General features: G+C 44.8%; 12 non-coding genes across 12 annotated transcripts; all 12 read right to left on the bottom strand.

Annotated features, from left to right (window-relative positions):
• Window positions 1-427: 427 nt before the first annotated feature.
• Window positions 428-509, bottom strand: trnas-gcu (transfer RNA serine (anticodon GCU)). The gene has a single exon. It is a non-coding gene; the product is annotated as a tRNA-Ser (tRNA).
• A 245-nt stretch (window positions 510-754) lies between these two features.
• trnar-ucg (transfer RNA arginine (anticodon UCG)) lies at window positions 755-843 on the bottom strand. Its single transcript is given in 2 exon segments — window positions 755-790; window positions 807-843. It is a non-coding gene; the product is annotated as a tRNA-Arg (tRNA).
• A 1,928-nt stretch (window positions 844-2,771) lies between these two features.
• trnas-gcu (transfer RNA serine (anticodon GCU)) lies at window positions 2,772-2,853 on the bottom strand. Its single transcript has one exon. It is a non-coding gene; the product is annotated as a tRNA-Ser (tRNA).
• A 245-nt stretch (window positions 2,854-3,098) lies between these two features.
• Window positions 3,099-3,187, bottom strand: trnar-ucg (transfer RNA arginine (anticodon UCG)). The gene is given in 2 exon segments: window positions 3,099-3,134; window positions 3,151-3,187. It is a non-coding gene; the product is annotated as a tRNA-Arg (tRNA).
• Window positions 3,188-5,114: 1,927 nt separating this feature from the next.
• On the bottom strand, window positions 5,115-5,196 carry trnas-gcu (transfer RNA serine (anticodon GCU)). The gene has a single exon. It is a non-coding gene; the product is annotated as a tRNA-Ser (tRNA).
• A 245-nt stretch (window positions 5,197-5,441) lies between these two features.
• trnar-ucg (transfer RNA arginine (anticodon UCG)) lies at window positions 5,442-5,530 on the bottom strand. Its single transcript is given in 2 exon segments — window positions 5,442-5,477; window positions 5,494-5,530. It is a non-coding gene; the product is annotated as a tRNA-Arg (tRNA).
• Window positions 5,531-7,458: 1,928 nt separating this feature from the next.
• trnas-gcu (transfer RNA serine (anticodon GCU)) lies at window positions 7,459-7,540 on the bottom strand. Its single transcript has one exon. It is a non-coding gene; the product is annotated as a tRNA-Ser (tRNA).
• Window positions 7,541-7,785: 245 nt separating this feature from the next.
• Window positions 7,786-7,874, bottom strand: trnar-ucg (transfer RNA arginine (anticodon UCG)). Its single transcript is given in 2 exon segments — window positions 7,786-7,821; window positions 7,838-7,874. It is a non-coding gene; the product is annotated as a tRNA-Arg (tRNA).
• Window positions 7,875-9,802: 1,928 nt separating this feature from the next.
• On the bottom strand, window positions 9,803-9,884 carry trnas-gcu (transfer RNA serine (anticodon GCU)). The gene has a single exon. It is a non-coding gene; the product is annotated as a tRNA-Ser (tRNA).
• A 245-nt stretch (window positions 9,885-10,129) lies between these two features.
• trnar-ucg (transfer RNA arginine (anticodon UCG)) lies at window positions 10,130-10,218 on the bottom strand. Its single transcript is given in 2 exon segments — window positions 10,130-10,165; window positions 10,182-10,218. It is a non-coding gene; the product is annotated as a tRNA-Arg (tRNA).
• A 1,928-nt stretch (window positions 10,219-12,146) lies between these two features.
• trnas-gcu (transfer RNA serine (anticodon GCU)) lies at window positions 12,147-12,228 on the bottom strand. The gene has a single exon. It is a non-coding gene; the product is annotated as a tRNA-Ser (tRNA).
• A 245-nt stretch (window positions 12,229-12,473) lies between these two features.
• trnar-ucg (transfer RNA arginine (anticodon UCG)) lies at window positions 12,474-12,562 on the bottom strand. The gene is given in 2 exon segments: window positions 12,474-12,509; window positions 12,526-12,562. It is a non-coding gene; the product is annotated as a tRNA-Arg (tRNA).
• Between the last annotated feature and the right edge of the window lie 709 nt (window positions 12,563-13,271).

Below are 13,271 nucleotides of genomic sequence, written 5' to 3'. Positions count from 1 at the left end.
CACACGTTTTAACGTGAAATACGTCTGTTTTCTCACATGTCGAGCGGCTGTTAGAAGCGGAAATTTGAGTAAAACATGGCGGGGCTCGTCCGGGATTTGGCCCGTGACTCTCGCATTTCAAATGTGATCATTCCGAAGGGAGAATCATAACCGTGGACCAACGAGCCGCCGACAGTGAAAAGCGCAGCTCTCAGATTCTGACGGTGGTGAGAAATGATATTATGGCCCATCGTGCATGTGCTGTCTCTCAGATACCTATCTAATTAGTGCCCCTCGCCATTGTACTGCAACTGTTCTCCTTTTGACCAATATATTATTAATTTGAGACATGACATGAGGAAAGTACAGCATCCCTGTAAGTAAAAGGGGAATTTGGCGATTAGGTTAAATGTGAATGTCAAAAAGTGTTTAACCTGCAAGCCAACGACGACGAGAATGGGATTCGAACCCATGCGTGCAGAGCACAATGGATTAGCAGTCCATCGCCTTAACCTCTCGGCCACCTCGTCTCTGCTATAAGATATCGTCAGCAATTCAATCTCCTGCTTTTTGTATCCAAACAGAAATAATGTGCAAGAAAGTCCACTTCACAGCTTGCTCTGCCCGTGCATGCAGATCGACAATGATGAAAACTTGCCATGAGATTCTTTGAGCAAACAGCCTTCCTTCACTTCAGGTGAGTGACTGGAAGAGATGGTTGGTTTCTCGGCAGAATCACAACAAAGAATATAAAATGTCTCGTAGCGAGCTAAGTTGACCGCAGCAGGACTCGAACCTGCAATTTTCTGATAACTTTGCGGTTGTCATCGAAGTCAGACGCCTTATCCATTCGGCCACGCGGCCGCTGCCAGCAACATTCATTGTGTTGTTGTATATATTGCGAGCAAATTCGGGGCAACTGCAATATCAAGGAGTGGATTTAGGAAAAGATGAGCATATTTCGAGTGAATGAACAGATGCACTGCGATCTGGGTGCGCACCGGCGCAGGCAACCCCAATGTAAATTGGAACACTATAGTTTAACAATTCGGTCATTGCAGCTCAAATCATACTCCTTCTCAAACAATACAGGATGACCCGGGTTTATGAGAAAATCCGTTTTAAAGGGAAAGGTTATGAACCGGAACTGACAACCAGCCCATTTAAACAGACACAGAATGATCCGGGATTGCAAGGACATCCCTTTTACCCAGATGCAGAATGACCCTTGACTGACAGCAGTTCCCTTTTAAAAGAATAAAGTGAGATTTCGATCATCCCTGAAGGCAATTGTGCAGTGGGGCTCAGGACCACGCGGCGCAGAGACTGTTATTGAAGCCACAGGTGATAGAAAAGGAGGGAGGGAAGGACGTAAAACCAGCCCAGTCTGAAACACACAAACAAACTAATATTCCTTCACCTCCAAAGGCAGGTTTTGAAATTTCAAATTGGAAATCCGGGACAGACAGCACATCCCTTTGAAATAGACACAGAATGATGCGGATCTGATAGCACACCATTTTACAGAGACAGAGAATGATCATGGACAGACAGCAAATCCCCTTAAAAGGGACACGGAAATAGAATGAATAAAAACAGATAAATATGTAAAACTCGGCAGGTCGTGCAGATTTTGTGGAGGAAGAATCCGGTTTCACGTTCTGTCGGATAATAATTCCGATATTTCAGGAAAAAGTTAAAGATTACAGATATTTTCAACAAAAATAGCGCCTGGAAAAAATACGCAGCGAGAAATGTCAAATGGGAACGTTTGTGATGCAGCGGAACGAAGGAGTAATTAAATAATACATGGCACAATGGAGAAAGACAATGTGGGTGGTAATCGGGCAATAACGTAACAAAGGATGGTCCAGAGGAAGTGTTAATGGGAATAGCAGAACCATTACCAGACAATGGGAGCGGTGCTTATCATCCGATACGTCGAACCTAATGTTGAGGCCAGAAGACGACAACATGCTTACAATATAGGCTGTCACCGCCTTTTAATCAGACCAGGCAGCTTTGCCAGCCCGGATTGATTTCCTGTATGCTTTGAATTCGGCAGCCAAGGGACGAATTCAAAAAGCAGCTTCTCTCATCTTTTCAGCTCTAGAGAACGAGGACGCACTCATATTCAGGGCAGAGGTGGAGATTGACGCTGAATGTATGCTTATTCCAATTGAGGTGAACTTATGCGTACAGACAGGAAGATATACTGATCAAGTATCGGCCGGAACCAAACAAGGCTTTCGGTTATCCAACGAGTCACAGAGCCGAGTACCTCTGAGATATTTTAACTTTACTCAGTTTGGCGGGTTTCACTTTGCTCTGGGATTTGGATGCTGAGGGAACATCGGCGTAAAATCACACGTTTTAACGTGAAATACGTCTGTTTTCTCACATGTCGAGCGGTTGTTAGAAGCGGAAATTTGAGTAAAACATGGCGGGGCTCGTCCGGGATTTGGCCCGTGACTCTCGCATTTCAAATATGATCATTCCGAAGGGAGAATCATAACCGTGGACCAACGAGCCGCCGACAGTGAAAAGCGCAGCTCTCAGATTCTGACGGTTGTGAGAAATGATATTATGGCCCATCGTGCATGCGCTGTCTCTCAGATACCTATCTAATTAGTGCCCCTCGCCATTGTACTGCAACTGTTCTCCTTTTGACCAATATATTATTAATTTGAGACATGACATGAGGAAAGTACAGCATCCCTGTAAGTAAAAGGGGAATTTGGCGATTAGGTTAAATGTGAATGTCAAAAAGTGTTTAACCTGCAAGCCAACGACGACGAGAATGGGATTCGAACCCATGCGTGCAGAGCACAATGGATTAGCAGTCCATCGCCTTAACCTCTCGGCCACCTCGTCTCTGCTATAAGATATCGTCAGCCATTCAATCTCCTGCTTTTTGTATCCAAACAGAAATAATGTGCAAGAAAGTCCACTTCACAGCTTGCTCTGCCCGTGCATGCAGATCGACAATGATGAAAACTTGCCATGAGATTCTTTGAGCAAACAGCCTTCCTTCACTTCAGGTGAGTGACTGGAAGAGATGGTTGGTTTCTCGGCAGAATCACAACAAAGAATATAAAATGTCTCGTAGCGAGCTAAGTTGACCGCGGCAGGACTCGAACCTGCAATCTTCTGATAACTTTGCGGTTGTTATCGAAGTCAGACGCCTTATCCATTAGGCCACGCGGCCGCTGCCAGCAACATTCATTGTGTTGTTGTATATATTGCGAGCAAATTCGGGGCAACTGCAATATCAAGGAGTGGATTTAGGAAAAGATGAGCATATTTCGAGTGAATGAACAGATGCACTGCGATCTGGGTGCGCACCGGCGCAGGCAACCCCAATGCAAATTGGAACACTATGGTTTAACAATTCGGTCATTGCAGCTCAAATCATACTCCTTCTCAAACAATACAGGATGACCCGGGTTTATGAGAAAATCCGTTTTAAAGGGAAAGATTTTGAACCGGAACTGACAACCTGCCCATTTGAACAGACACAGAATGATCCGGGATTGCAAGGACATCCCTTTTACCCAGATGCAGAATGACCCTTGACTGACAGCAGTTCCCTTTTAAAAGAATAAAGTGAGATTTCGATCATCCCTGAAGGCAATTGTGCAGTGGGGCTCAGGACCACGCGGCGCAGAGACTGTTATTGAAGCCACAGGTGATAGACAAGGAGGGAGGGAAGGACGTAAAACCAGCCCAGTCTGAAACACACAAACAAACTAATATTCCTTAACCTCCAAAGGCAGGTTTTGACATTTCAAATTGGAAATCCGGGACAGACAGCACATCCCTTTGAAACAGACACAGAATGATGAGGGTCTGATTGCACACCATTTTACAGAGACAGAGAATGATCTTGGACAGACAGCAAATCCCCTTAAAAGGGACACGGAAATAGAATGAATAAAAACAGATAAATATGTAAAACTCGGCAGGTCGTGCAGATTTTGTGGAGGAAGAATCCGGTTTCACGTTCTGTCGGATAATAATTCCGATATTTCAGGAAAAAGTTAAAGATTACAGATGTTTTCAACAAAAATAGCGCCTGGAAAAAATACGCAGCGGGAAATGTCAAATGGGAACGTTTGTGATGCAGCGGAACGAATGAGTAATTAAATAATACATGGCACAATGGAGAAAGGAAAAGTGGGTGGTAATCGGGCAACAACGTAACAAAGGATGGTCCAGAGGAAGTGTTAGTGGGAATAGCAGAACCATTACCAGACAATGGGAGCGATGCTTATCATCCGATACGTTGAACCTAATGTTGAGGCCAGAAGACGAGAACATGCTTACAATATAGGCTGTCACCGCCTTTTAATCAGACCAGGCAGCTTTGCCAGCCCGGATGATTTCCTGTATGCTTTGAATTCGGCAGCCAAGGGACGAATTCAAAAAGCAGCTTCTCTCATCTTTTCAGCTCTAGAGAACCAGGACGCACACATATTCAGGGCAGAGGTGGAGATTGACGCTGAATGTATGCTTATCCCAATTGAGGTGAACTTATGCGTACAGACAGGAAGATATACTGATCAAGTATCGGCCGGAACCAAACAAGGCTTTCGGTTATCCAACGAGTCACAGAGCCGAGTACCTCTGAGATATTTTAACTTTACTCAGTTTGGCGGGTTTCACTTTGCTCTGGGATTTGGATGCTGAGGGAACATCGGCGTAAAATCACACGTTTTAACGTGAAATACGTCTGTTTTCTCACATGTCGAGCGGCTGTTAGAAGCGGAAATTTGAGTAAAACATGGCGGGGCTCGTCCGGGATTTGGCCCGTGACTCTCGCATTTCAAATGTGATCATTCCGAAGGGAGAATCATAACCGTGGACCAACGAGCCGCCGACAGTGAAAAGCGCAGCTCTCAGATTCTGACGGTGATGAGAAATGATATTATGGCCCATCGTGCATGTGCTGTCTCTCAGATACCTATCTAATTAGTGCCCCTCGCCATTGTACTGCAACTGTTCTCCTTTTGACCAATATATTATTAATTTGTGACATGACATAAGGAAAGTACAGCATCCCTGTAAGTAAAAGGGGAATTTGGCGATTAGGTTAAATGTGAATGTCAAAAAGTGTTTAACCTGCAAGCCAACGACGACGAGAATGAGATTCGAACCCATGCGTGCAGAGCACAATGGATTAGCAGTCCATCGCCTTCACCGCTCGGCCACCTCGTCTGTGCTATAAGATATCGTCAGCCATTCAATCTCCTGCTTTTTGTATTCAAACAGAAATAATGTGCAAGAAAGTCCACTTCACAGCTTGCTCTGCCCGTGCATGCAGATCGACAAAGATGAAAACTTGCCATGAGATTCTTTGAGCAAACAGCCTTCCTTCACTTCAGGTGAGTGACTGGAAGAGATGGTTGGTTTCTCGGCAGAATCACAACAAAGAATATAAAATGTCTCGTAGCGAGCTAAGTTGACCGCGGCAGGACTCGTACCTGCAATTTTCTGATAACTTTGCGGTTGTCATCGAAGTCAGACGCCTTATCCATTCGGCCACGCGGCCGCTGCCAGCAACATTCATTGTGTTGTTGTATATATTGCGAGCAAATTCGGGGCAACTGCAATATCAAGGAGTGGATTTAGGAAAAGATGAGCATATTTCGAGTGAATGAACAGATGCACTGCGATCTGGGTGCGCACCGGCGCAGGCAACCCCAATGTAAATTGGAACACTATGGTTTAACAATTCGGTCATTGCAGCTCAAATCATACTCCTTCTCAAACAATACAGGATGACCCGGGTTTATGAGAAAATCCGTTTTAAAGGGAAAGATTTTGAACCGGAACTGACAACCTGCCCATTTGAACAGACACAGAATGATCCGGGATTGCAAGGACATCCCTTTTACCCAGATGCAGAATGACCCTTGACTGACAGCAGTTCCCTTTTAAAAGAATAAAGTGAGATTTCGATCATCCCTGAAGGCAATTGTGCAGTGGGGCTCAGGACCACGCGGCGCAGAGACTGTTATTGAAGCCACAGGTGATAGACAAGGAGGGAGGGAAGGACGTAAAACCAGCCCAGTCTGAAACACACAAACAAACTAATATACCTTAACCTCCAAAGGCAGGTTTTGAAATTTCAAATTGGAAATCCGGGACAGACAGCACATCCCTTTGAAACAGACACAGAATGATGAGGGTCTGATAGCACACCATTTTACAGAGACAGAGAATGATCTTGGACAGACAGCAAATCCCCTTAAAAGGGACACGGAAATAGAATGAATAAAAACAGATAAATATGTAAAACTCGGCAGGTCGTGCAGATTTTGTGGAGGAAGAATCCGGTTTCACGTTCTGTCGGATAATAATTGCGATATTTCAGGAAAAAGTTAAAGATTACAGATGTTTTCAACAAAAATAGCGCCTGGAAAAAATACGCAGCGAGAAATGTCAAATGGGAACGTTTGTGATGCAGCGGAACGAAGGAGTAATTAAATAATACATGGCACAATGGAGAAAGGCAAAGTGGGTGGTAATCGGGCAATAACGTAACAAAGGATGGTCCAGAGGAAGTGTTAGTGGGAATAGCAGAACCATTACCAGACAATGGGAGCGATGCTTATCATCCGATACGTTGAACCTAATGTTGAGGCCAGAAGACGAGAACATGCTTACAATATAGGCTGTCACCGCCTTTTAATCAGACCAGGCAGCTTTGCCAGCCCGGATTGATTTCCTGTATGCTTTGAATTCGGCAGCCAAGGGACGAATTCAAAAAGCAGCTTCTCTCATCTTTTCAGCTCTAGAGAACCAGGACGCACACATATTCAGGGCAGAGGTGGAGATTGACGCTGAATGTATGCTTATCCCAATTGAGGTGAACTTATGCGTACAGACAGGACGATATACTGATCAAGTATCGGCCGGAACCAAACAAGGCTTTCGGTTATCCAACGAGTCACAGAGCCGAGTACCTCTGAGATATTTTAACTTTACTCAGTTCGGCGGGTTTCACTTTGCTCTGGGATTTGGATGCTGAGGGAACATCGGCGTAAAATCACACGTTTTAACGTGAAATACGTCTGTTTTCTCACATGTCGAGCGGCTGTTAGAAGCGGAAATTTGAGTAAAACATGGCGGGGCTCGTCCGGGATTTGGCCCGTGACTCTCGCATTTCAAATGTGATCATTCCGAAGGGAGAATCATAACCGTGGACCAACGAGCCGCCGACAGTGAAAAGCGCAGCTCTCAGATTCTGACGGTGGTGAGAAATGATATTATGGCCCATCGTGCATGTGCTGTCTCTCAGATACCTATCTAATTAGTGCCCCTCGCCATTGTACTGCAACTGTTCTCCTTTTGACCAATATATTATTAATTTGAGACATGACATGAGGAAAGTACAGCATCCCTGTAAGTAAAAGGGGAATTTGGCGATTAGGTTAAATGTGAATGTCAAAAAGTGTTTAACCTGCAAGCCAACGACGACGAGAATGGGATTCGAACCCATGCGTGCAGAGCACAATGGATTAGCAGTCCATCGCCTTAATCTCTCGGCCACCTCGTCGCTGCTATAAGATATCGTCAGCCATTCAATCTCCTGCTTTTTGTATCCAAACAGAAATAATGTGCAAGAAAGTCCACTTCACAGCTTGCTCTGCCCGTGCATGCAGATCGACAATGATGAAAACTTGCCATGAGATTCTTTGAGCAAACAGCCTTCCTTCACTTCAGGTGAGTGACTGGAAGAGATGGTTGGTTTCTCGGCAGAATCACAACAAAGAATATAAAATGTCTCGTAGCGAGCTAAGTTGACCGCAGCAGGACTCGAACCTGCAATCTTCTGATAACTTTGCGGTTGTCATCGAAGTCAGACGCCTTATCCATTAGGCCACGCGGCCGCTGCCAGCGAGATTCATTGTGCTGTTGTATATATTGCGAGCAAATTCGGGGCAACTGCAATATCAAGGAGTGGATTTAGGAAAAGATGAGCATATTTCGAGTGAATGAACAGATGCACTGCGATCTGGGTGCGCACCGGCGCAGGCAACCCCAATGTAAATTGGAACACTATAGTTTAACAATTCGGTCATTGCAGCTGAAATCATACGCCTTCTCAAACAATACAGAATGACCCGGGTTTATGAGAAAATCCGTTTTAAAGGGAAAGATTATGAACCGGAACTGACAACCAGCCCATTTAAACAGACACAGAATGATCCGGGATTGCAAGGACATCCCTTTTACCCAGATGCAGAATGACCCTTGACTGACAGCAGTTCCCTTTTAAAAGAATAACGTGAGATTTCGATCATCCCTGAAGGCAATTGTGCAGTGGGGCTCAGGACCACGCGGCGCAGAGACTGTTATTGAAGCCACAGGTGATAGACAAGGAGGGAGGGAAGGACGTAAAACCAGCCAAGTCTGAAACACACAAACAAACTAATATTCCTTACCCTCCAAAGGCAGGTTTTGAAATTTCAAATTGGAAATCCATGACAGACAGCACATCCCTTTGAAACAGACACAGAATGATGAGGGTCTGATAGCACACCATTTTACAGAGACAGAGAATGATCTTGGACAGACAGCAAATCCCCTTAAAAGGGACACGGAAATAGAATGAATAAAAACAGATAAATATTTAAAACTCGGCAGGTCGTGCAGATTTTGTGGAGGAAGAATCCGGTTTCACGTTCTGTCGGATAATAATTGCGATATTTCAGGAAAAAGTTAAAGATTACAGATGTTTTCAACAAAAATAGCGCCTGGAAAAAATACGCAGCGAGAAATGTCAAATGGGAACGTTTGTGATGCAGCGGAACGAAGGAGTAATTAAATAATACATGGCACAATGGAGAAAGGCAAAGTGGGTGGTAATCGGGCAATAACGTAACAAAGGATGGTCCAGAGGAAGTGTTAGTGGGAATAGCAGAACCATTACCAGACAATGGGAGCGATGCTTATCATCCGATACGTTGAACCTAATGTTGAGGCCAGAAGACGAGAACATGCTTACAATATAGGCTGTCACCGCCTTTTAATCAGACCAGGCAGCTTTGCCAGCCCGGATTGATTTCCTGTATGCTTTGAATTCGGCAGCCAAGGGACGAATTCAAAAAGCAGCTTCTCTCATCTTTTCAGCTCTAGAGAACCAGGACGCACACATATTCAGGGCAGAGGTGGAGATTGACGCTGAATGTATGCTTATCCCAATTGAGGTGAACTTATGCGTACAGACAGGAAGATATACTGATCAAGTATCGGCCGGAACCAAACAAGGCTTTCGGTTATCCAACGAGTCACAGAGCCGAGTACCTCTGAGATATTTTAACTTTACTCAGTTTGGCGGGTTTCACTTTGCTCTGGGATTTGGATGCTGAGGGAACATCGGCGTAAAATCACACGTTTTAACGTGAAATACGTCTGTTTTCTCACATGTCGAGCGGCTGTTAGAAGCGGAAATTTGAGTAAAACATGGCGGGGCTCGTCCGGGATTTGGCCCGTGACTCTCGCATTTCAAATGTGATCATTCCGAAGGGAGAATCATAACCGTGGACCAACGAGCCGCCGACAGTGAAAAGCGCAGCTCTCAGATTCTGACGGTGGTGAGAAATGATATTATGGCCCATCGTGCATGTGCTGTCTCTCAGATACCTATCTAATTAGTGCCCCTCGCCATTGTACTGCAACTGTTCTCCTTTTGACCAATATATTATTAATTTGAGACATGACATGAGGAAAGTACAGCATCCCTGTAAGTAAAAGGGGAATTTGGCGATTAGGTTAAAAATGAATGTCAAAAAGTGTTTAACCTGCAAGCCAACGACGACGAGAATGGGATTCGAACCCATGCGTGCAGAGCACAATGGATTAGCAGTCCATCGCCTTAACCTCTCGGCCACCTCGTCTCTGCTATAAGATATCGTCAGCAATTCAATCTCCTGCTTTTTGTATCCAAACAGAAATAATGTGCAAGAAAGTCCACTTCACAGCTTGCTCTGCCCGTGCATGCAGATCGACAATGATGAAAACTTGCCATGAGATTCTTTGAGCAAACAGCCTTCCTTCACTTCAGGTGAGTGACTGGAAGAGATGGTTGGTTTCTCGGCAGAATCACAACAAAGAATATAAAATGTCTCGTAGCGAGCTAAGTTGACCGCAGCAGGACTCGAACCTGCAATCTTCTGATAACTTTGCGGTTGTCATCGAAGTCAGACGCCTTATCCATTAGGCCACGCGGCCGCTGCCAGCGAGATTCATTGTGCTGTTGTATATATTGCGAGCAAATTCGGGGCAACTGCAATATCAAGGAGTGGATTTAGGAAAAGATGAGCATATTTCGAATGAATGAACAGATGCACTGCGATCTGGGTGCGCACCGGCGCAGGCAACCCCAATGTAAATTGGAACACTATAGTTTAACAATTCGGTCATTGCAGCTGAAATCATACTCCTTCTCAAACAATACAGGATGACCCGGGTTTATGAGAAAATCCGTTTTAAAGGGAAAGATTATGAACCGGAACTGACAACCAGCCCATTTAAACAGACACAGAATGATCCGGGATTGCAAGGACATCCCTTTTACCCAGATGCAGAATGACCCTTGACTGACAGCAGTTCCCTTTTAAAAGAATAAAGTGAGATTTCGATCATCCCTGAAGGCAATTGTGCAGTGGGGCTCAGGACCACGCGGCGCAGAGACTGTTATTGAAGCCACAGGTGATAGACAAGGAGGGAGGGAAGGACGTAAAACCAGCCCAGTCTGAAACACACAAACAAACTAATATTCCTTAACCTCCAAACGCAGGATTTGAAATTTCAAATTGGAAATCCGGGACAGACAGCACATCCCTTTGAAACAGACACAGAATGATGAGGGTCTGATAGCACACCATTTTACAGAGACAGAGAATGATCTTGGACAGACAGCAAATCCCCTTAAAAGGGACACGGAAATAGAATGAATAAAAACAGATAAATATGTAAAACTCGGCAGGTCGTGCAGATTTTGTGGAGGAAGAATCCGGTTTCACGTTCTGTCGGATAATAATTGCGATATTTCAGGAAAAAGTTAAAGATTACAGATGTTTTCAACAAAAATAGCGCCTGGAAAAAATACGCAGCGAGAAATGTCAAATGGGAACGTTTGTGATGCAGCGGAACGAAGGAGTAATTAAATAATACATGGCACAATGGAGAAAGGCAAAGTGGGTGGTAATCGGGCAATAACGTAACAAAGGATGGTCCAGAGGAAGTGTTAGTGGGAATAGCAGAACCATTACCAGACAATGGGAGCGATGCTTATCATCCGATACGTTGAACCTAATGTTGAGGCCAGAAGACGAGAACATGCTTACAATATAGGCTGTCACCGCCTTTTAATCAGACCAGGCAGCTTTGCCAGCCCGGATTGATTTCCTGTATGCTTTGAATTCGGCAGCCAAGCGACGAATTCAAAAAGCAGCTTCTCTCATCTTTTCAGCTCTAGAGAACCAGGACGCACACATATTCAGGGCAGAGGTGGAGATTGACGCTGAATGTATGCTTATCCCAATTGAGGTGAACTTATGCGTACAGACAGGAAGATATACTGATCAAGTGTCGGCCGGAACCAAACAAGGCTTTCGGTTATCCAACGAGTCACAGAGCCGAGTACCTCTGAGATATTTTAACTTTACTCAGTTTGGCGGGTTTCACTTTGCTCTGGGATTTGGATGCTGAGGGAACATCGGCGTAAAATCACACGTTTTAACGTGAAATACGTCTGTTTTCTCACATGTCGAGCGGCTGTTAGAAGCGGAAATTTGAGTAAAACATGGCGGGGCTCGTCCGGGATTTGGCCCGTGACTCTCGCATTTCAAATGTGATCATTCCGAAGGGAGAATCATAACCGTGGACCAACGAGCCGCCGACAGTGAAAAGCGCAGCTCTCAGATTCTGACGGTGGTGAGAAATGATATTATGGCCCATCGTGCATGTGCTGTCTCTCAGATACCTATCTAATTAGTGCCCCTCGCCATTGTACTGCAACTGTTCTCCTTTTGACCAATATATTATTAATTTGAGACATGACATGAGGAAAGTACAGCATCCCTGTAAGTAAAAAGGGAATTTGGCGATTAGGTTAAATGTGAATGTCAAAAAGTGTTTAACCTGCAAGCCAACGACGACGAGAATGGGATTCGAACCCATGCGTGCAGAGCACAATGGATTAGCAGTCCATCGCCTTAATCTCTCGGCCACCTCGTCTCTGCTATAAGATATCGTCAGCCATTCAATCTCCTGCTTTTTGTATCCAAACAGAAATAATGTGCCAGAAAGTCCACTTCACAGCTTGCTCTGCCCGTGCATGCAGATCGACAATGATGAAAACTTGCCATGAGATTCTTTGAGCAAACAGCCTTCCTTCACTTCAGGTGAGTGACTGGAAGAGATGGTTGGTTTCTCGGCAGAATCACAACAAAGAATATAAAATGTCTCGTAGCGAGCTAAGTTGACCGCAGCAGGACTCGAACCTGCAATCTTCTGATAACTTTGCGGTTGTCATCGAAGTCAGACGCCTTATCCATTAGGCCACGCGGCCGCTGCCAGCGAGATTCATTGTGCTGTTGTATATATTGCGAGCAAATTCGGGGCAACTGCAATATCAAGGAGTGGATTTAGGAAAAGATGAGCATATTTCGAATGAATGAACAGATGCACTGCGATCTGGGTGCGCACCGGCGCAGGCAACCCCAATGTAAATTGGAACACTATAGTTTAACAATTCGGTCATTGCAGCTGAAATCATACTCCTTCTCAAACAATACAGGATGACCCGGGTTTATGAGAAAATCCGTTTTAAAGGGAAAGATTATGAACCGGAACTGACAACCAGCCCATTTAAACAGACACAGAATGATCCGGGATTGCAAGGACATCCCTTTTACCCAGATGCAGAATGACCCTTGACTGACAGCAGTTCCCTTTTAAAAGAATAAAGTGAGATTTCGATCATCCCTGAAGGCAATTGTGCAGTGGGGCTCAGGACCACGCGGCGCAGAGACTGTTATTGAAGCCACAGGTGATAGACAAGGAGGGAGGGAAGGACGTAAAACCAGCCCAGTCTGAAACACACAAACAAACTAATATTCCTTAACCTCCAAACGCAGGTTTTGAAATTTCAAATTGGAAATCCGGGACAGACAGCACATCCCTTTGAAACAGACACAGAATGATGAGGGTCTGATAGCACACCATTTTACAGAGACAGAGAATGATCTTGGACAGACAGCAAATCCCCTTAAAAGGGA

This window comes from Pristiophorus japonicus, unplaced genomic scaffold, assembly GCF_044704955.1.
Source record: "Pristiophorus japonicus isolate sPriJap1 unplaced genomic scaffold, sPriJap1.hap1 HAP1_SCAFFOLD_42, whole genome shotgun sequence".
NCBI classification, from domain to species: Eukaryota; Metazoa; Chordata; class Chondrichthyes; family Pristiophoridae; genus Pristiophorus; species Pristiophorus japonicus.
This window is presented reverse-complemented; position numbering and strand designations above follow the sequence as displayed.